We start from the raw sequence: 12,849 nt of genomic DNA, 5'->3' as shown, positions 1-12,849 counted from the left end.
TTTCCATTGGTGTCCTCCAGGCATTGAAGCGTTGTTATTTTATGCCTCTACAGTGTGATTTGATGATACAGGCCTTCTAATTCCTCCTTCTATTTCAGAGATTGTTTCCTATGTGTATTTACTATCTTGTAAAGTATTTTCAAATAGAAAGGTCAGCCTCTCACTACACAATGGCGGGACATAGGAAAAGGACAATGACTGAAAATTTTGTCTTCCCGAAGTCAGTCAGGGGAGTGCAGGTGTGACCTTGGACCCACAAACAACATTTCAACCATAATATAAATCAATATAATAGTTATTTACCCTGTGCTGCGTGTCACAAGAATAATAGAATAGTTTTTTGTGAAGCATGAGGTCAGAACCACCCTCTAATAAAAACTGTGCAATTGGGTAAGTACTTGTAGCCAGCTGAATGACCCTCATGTAAGAGACTACATTTCCTCTGTTTATGGTCATAACATGACGTTTCAGAATGAAGTGGGTCTCCATAACTTGGCAGGCTTATGTATTATTAGCACCAAAAAAAAAAAAAAAAATTAAAATGGTGTCTAAGCAAGCTGAGGCATTAGCACCAAGCTTCCCAATTCTGTTTTTTAAAAATTTAAGGTATTTAGCAGGAATGTTGCAATGTACCTGCAAAATACGAATAATCCCATTTAGCACAACATATGATAGATTCTTCAAATATGCCAGATGAGTATACCCTATTTACAGTAGACAAAATGAAAATTATGCACATAGATAATAAGAATTCACAGACCCCAAGTTATCTTCTTGAATGTTCCTGGAAATTATACAAATATTCCCATCTAATCCAAAAAGCTGCAACATTTGAAGAAGCTACTGTCTTCTGATGCTTGCTCTGCTCCTCATGTAAGATCTTATGTGGAAGTCTTAGCCATGCACAGGGAGCCAGGGATGCAAAGACTGTATTTGAAGCTGCTGCTGGATTATTCAGAGGTAATTTGTCAAAGTCCTGACATCTAAATTAACTTGGTTGGATTCTCAGAAATGATACCTTAAAAAAGATAAAAGACTGACTAACACAAAGGGTTTTCTAGATCACAAAATACTGCCAGAAAGCTCATGCAGAATATCAGAGCAACTCAGGAATTGGATAATTTTGAGCGTACTTGTAAAACAGATTATGTGGTCAGGAGTTACACGGCCAGGATACAGGACTGGTCAGGGGAGACAGATATCAAGCTGACACTCACTAGGAATACAAAGACTCAACTGATGATAATGAAAAGGTAGAGTTAACTTGCAACATGAGACTGTATATTCTTCTACCTGTAGCTGTACATCATTTCCTGAAGAAAGTGGAGGAAAATCGACACATGATCTAATGTAATTGCTGTCTGGGCTACGTATTTCCTTTGTTTCATTCACAGTCTCAATATATCATATTGTAGTAAGTTCAGACAATTGAAGCAATGAAAAATATTAGTATCAATTTTTTACTACGCGTGACTAGTCTTCATTTAGCATATTTCTACCACTGTTTGGGTCATACAACCAAATCAGATTTTTTTAATCTGTGATTTTCAAGAGATATCTAGTGTTACCTATGCTAAGTGTCCAAAAACCACTGGTCAGAGGGAAAATAAAATTGTGATTTGTAATAGCTATTTATATTTGCTTTTCAGTTTTTGAGCTCTTAGGTCCTATTTGGGCCATATGTTTATACTGTGTGATAGAAGTGCTAAAAGCATAACAAGAAACAACCCTAGAAATTCTTATGTAATCAAAGGACTCCAGAAGGAGTTTTAAGGAAAGTAACAGGGAGATCTTCCAATAGACTTGTGAGAGGTGGTAATAATTAAGTTTCATTTTCTGGGGAAAAAAAAGAAAAAGGAATGTAATTATTCTTGGCCAACTATTCTAATACTCTATTAGAATATTGTTTATTTGCTTTTGAACTGAAAATAAAGTGTACCAAGAATTCTATTTCTGCTTTTTTGTAAATTCAAAACTGAATAAGATTTGACAACTGCCGGTCTTCCTCACAAATGAGTAAACATGAAAAGCTGTGCTCTAAACCGTTCTGCTGTCTGCCTTCAGATATAATGAAATTATTTTACAGGCTTAAATCAATTCTTATCTTGTGCACATTAATAGGATACAACTGCTGAGAAAACTAACCAAAACAAACACATTTGTCAAAATTCAGTATTAAACACTCCCTTAATTTCTGCAGGAATTATCTTTTGGTTTGAAATGATTCCAGGTAATTTTAAATGCTGTTTTCATTGCAATGCTTCATTTTAAAATTTTTTAATACAGATATTTAGGTAGTATTTATTCTTAAATATTTTCTGTCTCTAAAGGAAGCAACTCGGTTGACTAAAACTGTGTCTAAAAACTTAAATCAACAGATATGGAGTCTCACTTTGTTACTCTAACAAAGTAATCAGCCACAGTAGGAAAGGAAAGGAAAGGAAAGGAAAGTTCAAATGCACAACTTTGCATTGCTGCCAAAATACACGAGCTCTATCTCGGTTAATTGAGTCAGTTGAATCCCACTGTGATGATGGAGTTCAGGCTGCAAGAAGAGTTCATGTTGGGCTGAGTCTGCAGTACCACCCTAGAATGCAATGTGCAGTATCTGTTCTGTACTCCCTTGGGCTGGGAATTTATAGCAAACAGTGCTTTTGGGAAGAGTGTAAGCAAATGAAATACTGCAGCACAAAGTGCCCTCCCAGCAACTCTTAGCTACTGCCACAGTGCACACAGATAATAAAAATAGAATCTTGCTTGTTCATCTGAAGTACTATCTGAATTCAAGTGATTGCAAATAACTCTAGGTTAAATGTGATGGTCAACTGAAAATCTGAAAACAAACAGACATTTACCGCAAAATTTCAAGCTAAAGAACTCAGCAAGGTAATTGAGGCAAGAGGAATATCATAACAAGATGCCAAAACCTCCTTATCTAGGAGTGGGAGCAAGTATTTTTTCTTCTTTAAAAGCTAGTGTCTGCAGAATAACATATAGCATTATTTTAAGCACATTGATAAAACTAGAAAAAGTGCTCTAATTGCAGCAAATAGTTTTTGACTAAACTACTAGCTTATACCTTGTTTCAATTTATTTATTTTCCTAAGGCGTTTATTTTTTTAACACAGTATGAACTGTTAAACAGAGACCTGAAAATCATATGTCTTGGCGCTGTTCTGAGCCAAAAACATTGCTGGGTTCTGATTTATGCCCTATTTAATATTTGCAGCTTTATCAATGCTACTGCTGTGCTGTGCACTCTGATGTGACTTAGCCTAAATACACCTTACCCCCTCTGTCAGGTAAAATGAGGTAAGCTATACTTCCATCAATTTTGCAGCTTGCCTGAAACATTCACTTTGAAATTTCTTTTTAAAATTCTCTTATTATTTCTGAATGACAGAGATTTGCAATTTTTTAATTGAATTTGAATTTCTTATTTAATGAATTGCAGTACTTTTGTCTCCAGTCAGAAAACCAGTTTATTTCATTGCACTGTGCAGCAGCATCCAATACTATAACATACAAACTGTTGCAAACCTGATTTCTAGTATGAAAAATGGGTAATTTTGAGGCATTTGCATATGTTCATGGCTCTTGTGTTGTATGCATGTGCACGACTGCAATGAGAGGATGTGTAGGTGTATGTTCTCAGCTGCAATCCCTAGGGCAAGGGAGAATCTCATCCATGTCTCCTGCACTCTAAAAAGTTTGGGTGGTCATGGATGGTGTTGCCCCTGTCAGCAACCACTCCTCGGGTTAACAAGGGTATCATGGCTTACTGAGCCTGGGTGGCCACATACTCTTCACACCCTTTCTCAGGGCGATGAAACTCAGCTCTTCATTTTCCATGCAACCCTTCCATTACCAGGTGACTCCCCCAATTAGTCTATGATACAGGCTACACACCACATGCAAGGTCAAAGCTCAACTTCTTTCTGGGTTCAATTTCACTAAGAAATAAATTAACAAAGAAACAATCAATTCCCAGTGCTCAGCTAAACCCATCTCTTCAGTTACTACAACACAAACCTAGTATGCCTCTGCCAGGACAGCCACCCTGGAATCTGCTTCTCCCTCTTAATGACCTTCAGCTGTCTGCCCCTCCCTCAAGGCTTCCCGTTTCTGGCAGGTGCTATGGGGTGGGGATTTCATCCAGGACTGTTAATCACCTTCTCCTTCTGTGCTTTGTTCGGCTGACTTTATATTAGTGGCTTTTATTGTTCATTGTCTTGAAGGGTGTAGTGTCAAGATCTGTGACCTCATTTAAAAAAGACAAGGAAACATCAAAGCCTTCTCCATGGTAAAGGTAAGTGGAACAGGGCCATATTATAGACTCCTCTGGCATCATGATGTAGCCCTTCTGGGGAGTGTAACCTGTTGATTGATGCTTACCCAGCCTTTAAGAAAGGTATAGTGTGCAGTAGAAAAGTATGCAGTAAACTAAAGCAATAAAATTGATATATTCTAGAGGTTACTTGGTTCTACCTCTTGTCTTTTCAAGTGCAAATCAGACCTCTGTTATCTTACACTCTGCTTATGAGAATAAGATGGCACTTTCTTTTCATTGAGTGAAAACACACTTTTCATGGAGTGCTAGGGGTAGAACTCCAGGCCTGTACAGCAGTAAATCTAGGCTTCCATGCTGACCCTTTCAGCTCTGCTTTTTCAAAATCAGCTAATTCAATATGAATATGTTATAACAGTAGAAATGAGGCCTGAAATAGTTATCTTTTATTACAAGCATTTGGAAACAAGAAGTGTAAATTTTGTCAAATACTTTTTTCACCTTTTCTTTTTTTTTCTAACAACCAAATGGTCTGTCTGTTCTCTTGGTTATGGCAGATGATCCAGTATCAGATATTACTTCTTTTTACAGACCTTTCCACTTTTATATATCAATTCTTCCTATGACCATAATCATGCTATTATATACAACTGTCACAGAAGTGGAAAGAATGTCCCCCGCAGCCCTGAATGCATATACAAGCAAAAACCACCAAACCAACCCAGACTCAAACCTACATCACAAAACCTCCATTATCTAAACAAGAACGAGCATATTTCTAGGGTTGTAATGTGTTCTTGAGAAACATACAAATTCCTTAAATTATGAGGACATTGCCAAAACCTGCTAGAAATCATTTCAGCAATTTTGACTTCTTTTGTTCACTTTAGCTGACAAACACCTCTCAGAAAGTACCTGCTTGATGATGCTGTTTGCTAGCAAACTACTAGTGACAAACATGAACAGTCAACATAAAAAATCCAAGGAGAAATGAAAATTCTTTAGTATAATATTTAAGACTTTTAATTCAAATCAGATTAGTAAGGACATTTTTTGTTTAAAGGAAAATGAAAATGCTCTAGTATGTACTTACATGTCTTTACCTCTAAAATGAAGTATTGGGATTGTCACAATGGATGGAGTAACTTTATATTTCATATTAAGATAAGGAAAAGAAATATACAATCAGGGAAAAAAAGAAATTATGTGATCAGGAGTAAATGCAACATGTTTGTAATATGAGCATGTTTCAAAGAAAGATGTGCAATTTCCCAAGAGTGAAAAAAAACCCCACCAAATAAAAAATATTTTTTTTGTTTCTGTCACCAAAGCCACTTGGGGAGCATTTCCATTTGTGTAACATTCCCAGGAACTGTAAGAGAGTAAAAGCCATGACAAATAAGTTTCAATTGTGCAATGTATTTTTAATAGATGTTTAATTTTATAAAAGTGAAATCTAAAGGAAAATAGTTTTGGAAGAATTTAGACTAACAATCTCATGGATTTGATAACTGTAAATGCAGGAGTTCCAAAATATGAAGATTAGGGAGAAACATAATGTACAAAATACTCTAGTACAAGTCAATGTCTACCAATTCACCAAAACTTGCCAACTCCACATTTTAAATTTTCTCAAATATTCTAAGAATTACCATGAATACTGTTTGGGTTAATAACTAGAAACTTTATATTACAAAGAATAAGCTTATGAAATAGCAGGAAAACAAATGTCATGTTAGTTAAATAACATGCAAAAATATTGTATCCTTAAAGTAAGTATCTTGCTATGGGGGTGTGTTACTTTTCTGTTTATTGTGGTAACATGTTGTGTCTACACAAATAGTAAATACACAAATTTCTTTTTTAAGGTTCTAAAGTTGTAGGCAATTGTGGTCTGTTGTTTAGTGTTCTGTCAAGCTTTGAGCCTAGCCCCTGTAATAACTGAATCTTCTCAGCTCAACTTTGAATGACCTTTTACTTGGAAAATGTTTTTAAATCCTGTTTAGTCATTGTAGCTGTTCAGCAGTTAAGCTATGCACATTGTTTTTTAAGTAAAGTTAGCTTCTTGTTACCCAAGTGTAATAGGGAACAAACGGTCAAGAGGACAATGATAAAAGTATTAGGAAACAGATGAAAAATTTTAAAAGATGGTTATTAACAGACAGAGACGTGGAAAAAGTGAAGGCTACATCATGACTGGATAGTGAATTTATGGTAGAAGAGAACTAGGAGATCCTAAAAGCAAAGAAAAAGTTTAAAATGTAAACATGTTAGATTTGACATGATGGTCATAGGAACATTTGAACATTTAATAACACACAATGATAAATGACAGGAAGTGCAAGATAACAAATATGAGATGACACAATACACAGTGAGTGATGAACTATTAAAATTATAAAGGCTGTTCTAAGGAGAGATGTGGTATTGATCCAGTAATTGTTGAATCTCCTTAAATCTCCGTATAACTGGACAGAGAAGACTCATATGCAGTCTCCCACCTTTATGTTTACATTTATAATTGTGCAGATAATTCTTGCAGTAATAGTAAAAATTTTAATTGAAAAATTACATTAAAAATCTTGGCATTGAGTACAGTATCCACTCTCTACTTCTGAGAAGGGCTCCTGGACATCAACGTGATGAAAAATCAACTTTCCAGGCACAGCTATCACCAAGGATGCAGGAATCTTTCTGCTAGGGCCACAGGTGGAAGGATGGACATTTTAATGCATATCCTAAATCACAGGATGTGAAACCTTCATGCTTATTTGCATGCACACACACATACATATACACACACACACACACACACACACAGTGTTGTATTTCTTGTCACAATTGTACATTCAGGGCAACTTTTCCAGAAGCCATGCAAAAGTTACAATGGAGAGGAAAAGAAAACATACTTCTCTATAAAAACAGGTATAGTATTTCTGTAGTAAGATACTGACATTAGTGAAATGCAATTTCCAAATTAAAATATATTCCAATTGTGTTTCAGCTTCTTTCTCCATTTGTTTCAGGGAAAGTCTATGCTTCTTATGAGCATTTTGCTTCCCATGTATGTGGTAGTTTGGCGTTTTACAGTTGTTTTTTTTAATATGAAAGCTAGATATCTTTCGTTAGTAAGTTCTAGTGGTTTCTCCCATGTACCCCATTTTGTTCCCCCAATGGTTTGTTCCTAAGCTGTTTACCACAGTTTTCCTGCCACTTTTCTGTCCATCCTTATGTCAATCTCCCTGTTCCTCCCCTTACCTCCTTATATGTCCTTGTCTGTCCCAGCTGTACTATCCCCTACCCTTGTCAGTCAGAGTTGCTACACCCCTTTTGTTCTAGAATGTTCCTTGTCAATTACCTTTACCTTAAAAGAGATTTGGCTTGTAAGACTTCTTCCCTCCCCTGTGTAAATCCCATTGGATGCATTCAGTGATGTATTCCTCCCCTGGGATTCCCTTATTTGTTAAGAGATGTTTCCACCCTTTCTACCCTTCCGTCTTTAAAAACACTGTTCAGACCACAGATCTCGTCACTTGTTCCTGACCCCTTTGGGGAATAAACCTTTCTTGGAAACTCAGTCAAGAGATCCTTCCTTTTTCCTTTGCCTTGGACTCCTTGTGTCATGTCTCTACTGTGTCACCCACGCTGCAGCAATCACCACCACCCTAGGCGGTTTTGGCAGAGATTGGGGGTAGCCACTTTTGTGAGTGCCGCCTGGCCACCGGGAATGTGCTGGCCGGTGAATCTCTGCTCTGTGGTCGCAGAGTGCAACCACACATGTAGGCTACACAGTGATTTGCTTTGGCAATGGTATTAAACCCTTTATTACAAAACCAAGTACTCTGTATATTTGTATGTAAAACAGAATACATTTACATAGTGGAACCAGCTGAAATATTTGCCATATTTGTAATGGTTAGATTTTTGCAGTCTCCCTTTGCTTTCAGTTGTAGGCTCTGAAATCCCAACTCTGGAAGTGATAAATCTGAAAAACTTCTGAGAAACACGTGTGCTCGTGCAACCTAAAACACTATCAAGACCTAATCTAAGTCCAGGTCTCTGACTCTTCTCTTGCAATTATTCGTATTTAATTCAGAGGAAAAAAAAAAGGCAAACAAAGAGGAAAAGGCATGAGACATCTGACTCAGATACGCTGGAGCCTCAGCACCTTGCAGAACACCCAGAAACATATCGTTACCCCATCAATGTCTGTGCGTATCTGAAGGGAGTGCGTCAGCGATGGATCCAGGCTCTGTTCAATCCTGTCCTCCAAGCGAAAGGACAAGAGGCAATGGGCAAAAACAGATGGACAGGAAGCTCCACCTGATCATGAGGAGGAACTTTATTGTGTAGTGATCGAGTACTGGATTTTCCAGAGTACGAGATTTTCCAGAGAGGCTGTGGAAGTCTCGCTTGATGGGGATATTCAAGAACGATCCTGTAACATGTGCTCCGGGATCACCCTGCTTGAACAGGGAGGTTGGACCCGATTGTCCACTGAGGTAACTTCCCATTCTGTGAGTCTGACCTGTACGGTTCACATGTAAACATCTAGGATCCAAAAGAGGCGGGATACAAGTGCTCCTACGGCTGAGGAAGGGCAGGGATCCGCTGGATTCCCAGGATTTCCAACATCCCTCGATCAGCACCTTGGCTGGGCAAAGGTGCTCCTAGCCCTTGAAGAAGAAGGCGGCAGGCGCCCGTGGCCGAGAGCAGACGTCGGCAGCTCTGCCCTCCCGAGGCGCCGGTCCTCGGCCGCCCCTCACCTCCCGCAACCCCCGCCCACTCCGGCACAGCGCATGCGCGGCGCCGCGCCTCGGGCGGGCGAATTCAAACGTGCCCCTCGCCCCTTCTCCTCGCCGGAGTAGCGGTGGAGCTGTGACGTCATTGCACCGCGTCTTCTTTCTTCCCTACGGTTTCCGGCGCTCGCCCGCTCCGTGAGTGCGGCGGAAAGTTTTCATTTGTGTGGTTCACAGCGCCGATTCTCCCCCTTTTCCCCCAGGCGCGGGCGGGCGGGGGCTGCCTGAGCCCGCTCCGCCGGGCGCGGGTCCTCCTCTCCCCTCGCCGTCTTCGCAGGAGAACAGGCGAGAGGCTTTCGGCGATGGCTTCTGGGGGCTCGGAGGCGGCGACGCAGCGGGTGGCAGAGCTGGAGGAAGAGCTGCGGGGTCTGGCGGAGCAGCTGAGCCACTGCCAGGTACCTGAGCGCGGGGTGAGGGCCGGCCGGGGCCGGGCGGGCGCGTCCCGTTTGGGACCGCGGGTTTGCGTCTCGCTCCTGGCGAGCAAGGAGGAGCAGCAGGGCCGCGGGCGCCCGGCGCCTCCGGGACGTGAATTAAATCAGGCTTGGGTCCTTGCCCTGGATTAAACCATCTGTCCTGAAGCTGTTTTGTTCACCCTTCCAGAAGCCACGGTTCGCTTGAATTGAAATAGTGAAAGTCCCGAGGTACTGCTTTGCGTAACTTCGGGGGGAAATGATCAGCAGAGGGATTTTAGAGAATTTTAAGTCTTGAAGGAACCTTTGGAGGTAATTTCATCTCTCCCCCAACCTTGCATCAGGATTAAATATACCCGAGCTGTTTCTGGGAAGGGAGGGCTTAGTGAGTAATTATGGGCGTACTTTCAAAAGTTCCTCTTCTGCGTCTTGCCCTGTGGCTTCCCTTCATAGGAAGTTGGTCGTTCATCATTTCTCCAATTGTCATTCACCGCTGATAGTTAGGTGTATTTACTAAAAAATATAAAAAGCATTTGTAATGTGAGGTCTTGTTCTAGAAATCAGCGAAAATTCTCTGCCAAACACATGGATTACACCGAAGGTGTATGGCAGAGAGGAAGGTGACACCTAATGCTGCAGGTAGCCAAAACAGTATTTTCACGTGGGATGTGGTCTGGTTAAAGCTATGAAGGTCTGGGTTGATGAAGCCATCAGAAGAAAGCATCTACCTGAAAGTTAGTAGAGGTTTCCTGCCTCAAGCAGCATTGATACACGTGACAATTGGCGTTGGATTCCCGCCGTGGGTAGAATCCAAGACTTCCTGAGAAATCATGTTGCGTAGGAGATCCGTGGGGAGAAGGAGCTGTCAAGTGAAAATCCTGTTTGAAAATGCTGAACAATGCTAGATGTTTAGGGGATATCTTCAATGTCTTGTGAGAGAAGTTAAGGAAACTCTCTATAAAGATATAGTTTACTATTCCTAGTATGCAGATGTGCACTATCAGACAAAATTTGGTGGAGGCAGAAGGAAGCCTTGTGCTCTGTTCGTTTGCTAGTTGAACATAAAATATGTATTACTAAAACCTTGTAGCATGTAGTATTTTTGAAGAGCATTATATGTAGAAACTTTGAAGAAACAGTACAAATCTGAATTTCTAACGGCTTTGATAACTTGATGTGCACAAATTGTAGTTAAGCGCCTGATTTCCCCTTTAGATTAATTTCAGTTACGTGTGCATTTGTACTTGTTACTTGATGAACGCATTCCACAGGTGTTGGAGTCAGCAAACAAAGTATTTTGAAATGTATTTATTTTAAGTTGCTTGCATATTATCTTGCCATTCTTAGATCTTTGTCGTTTATCAGATCAGATATCTTTTATTGAGGAAAGCAGACAAAAAAAGAACAGGAAGCTAGTTACAGTTTTTGAACTGACCTTAGTCAGTAATCTCTCCAGCTCTAGGTAGAATCCAATAGATACCATCCTTCTAATAAAAGGGGATGCATGTGTTCAGGATATATTTCGGATTATTAATAAAATAAAAAAGAAAGTGAAGCAGCAATATCTTAAATAGAGATTCTCTGAAAGTACTACAGGGTAGACATCTACATGCTTTACTATTGTACTAATCCATCAATACATTTGACAGGTTTAAGCATGTGTATGTTACATACAGTAGGGGGAAGCCAGATTTTAGTACATAAAAGAGGTGATAGCCTCATCAATTAGGCAGCTTTTTCAGCACAGCATTTCTCTAAGGCGATTAACTTTGTAAAGAAGTTTTGTGAAGATATTCTGAAATTGAATGGGAATTTAAATGGCCTGATTTACTGAATGGACTTCAGTAAAATTCTTCAGGTGGTTTGAAAGTCAACTGATGAAATTTTTTGTAGATGGTTAATCCATTTTAAAGTAATATTTCACATGAAAACTTTGTGTAAAGACAAGTAATTTGAAAGCATAAATATATATGGGTAATGTTAATATTGTGTTCTTCTAGCATCTTTTCAGATGAAATATAATGTTGTTGCTGACCAGCTAATTTTTTTAGCATTATTTAATTTCATTTGTTGTGGTTTGCTTAATTTCCTTTAGATCTAAGAACTTTTTCTGTTTCTGTTCTCTCTCCTAATATTTGCAGGCCTTGTTAATCAGAATTGTGAAACCATTTAGTTTGGAACTGAATTCTTGAGACCATCTATTGCGCCCTACCCTAGAACAGATTGCCTAGGACAGTGCCTAGTTAAGTTTTGAGTATTTCCATTCCTGGAGACTACAGCCTCTCAGGACAACCTGTGGAGGTGTATCACAGTAAAAGTGTTGCAGTTTCAATTAAGGTTTTCTTTGTCTTCTTTTCTATGCTTTTGGTTAGGGTTGTGTCTTTCATAGACTGCCTTAGCAGGCATTTTGGATAGAAAATTATAGAAGTGCCTTTATAAAAGATGTGAGTGCATGTTAACTGTTCATCCAGCAACTGGATAAAATTGCCCAAGTCTTTTCCATTTCCTTTTCCATTTCCTTCACATGCTCATAAACTGCATTTCCAAAAAAACCTTCCCAGCTGAAATCTAGTTTAATAGTTTAAGGGTGCATCAGAACTAAAGGATTAGTCTTAAGTATTGGTTGAGGTATTAGCCTTTTGGATGTTTTTCCCCCCAAAGAAAAAAAGACATTTATCAAATGATTGAGGCTAAAGTTTTAATTGGTTCTAAACGGAACAGTTTTAGCAAAAGATGTATGTATCCAAAAGTGATTTAGCATCTGAGTAAATTATGCTATGTTTCTCTTCTACACACCGTCTTGGACTTTATATTCACTGTCTTCTGCACTCCTGAAGTGAAATCTTTTCTGGGTACTGGGGCCTGTTGTAGGGGTCTGTTGGCTAAATACATGGGAGTCTTCTTTGGCTAGTGAAGCTCCTGAGTCTTAGTGGAAGTACTGTGCATGCTAACTTTTCTCTCACCTCAGGTAGGTATTCCAGGCATCTACTTCTGGATATTGTTTCTTTTCTGTGGCAGAATCCTGAAGAACCTGACTCTTCTAGTCATGCAGGGTGGTGGCCTTTGTGTTCAAAACAAGGCTCTTATTGGTTCTTATTCACATTTATTTTGATTTTTTTTTTACAGTAACAATTCCCCCAAAGTAAAGGTGTCTACAAGAGTCATACTCTTGAAGTTAATATTTCTTGCTTTTTTATGTGTGTGTTCCTTTTTTCATTACTTTCTAAAGCTGAGGTTCTACTACTAAGTCTTGACTTCTGCAGCTCAGGTTGGCTAGTCCTTTAATAGTACTCAAACAATTGTAGGAATATCGCTAGTAATAAGCAAGATCTTGGAGTAGGGCCTGTTAAAA

The sequence above is a fragment of the Anomalospiza imberbis genome, chromosome Z (assembly GCF_031753505.1).
Source record: "Anomalospiza imberbis isolate Cuckoo-Finch-1a 21T00152 chromosome Z, ASM3175350v1, whole genome shotgun sequence".
Classification (NCBI taxonomy): Eukaryota; Metazoa; Chordata; class Aves; order Passeriformes; family Viduidae; genus Anomalospiza; species Anomalospiza imberbis.
The sequence above is the reverse complement of the archived record's forward strand: the minus strand, read 5'-3'. Positions refer to the sequence as shown.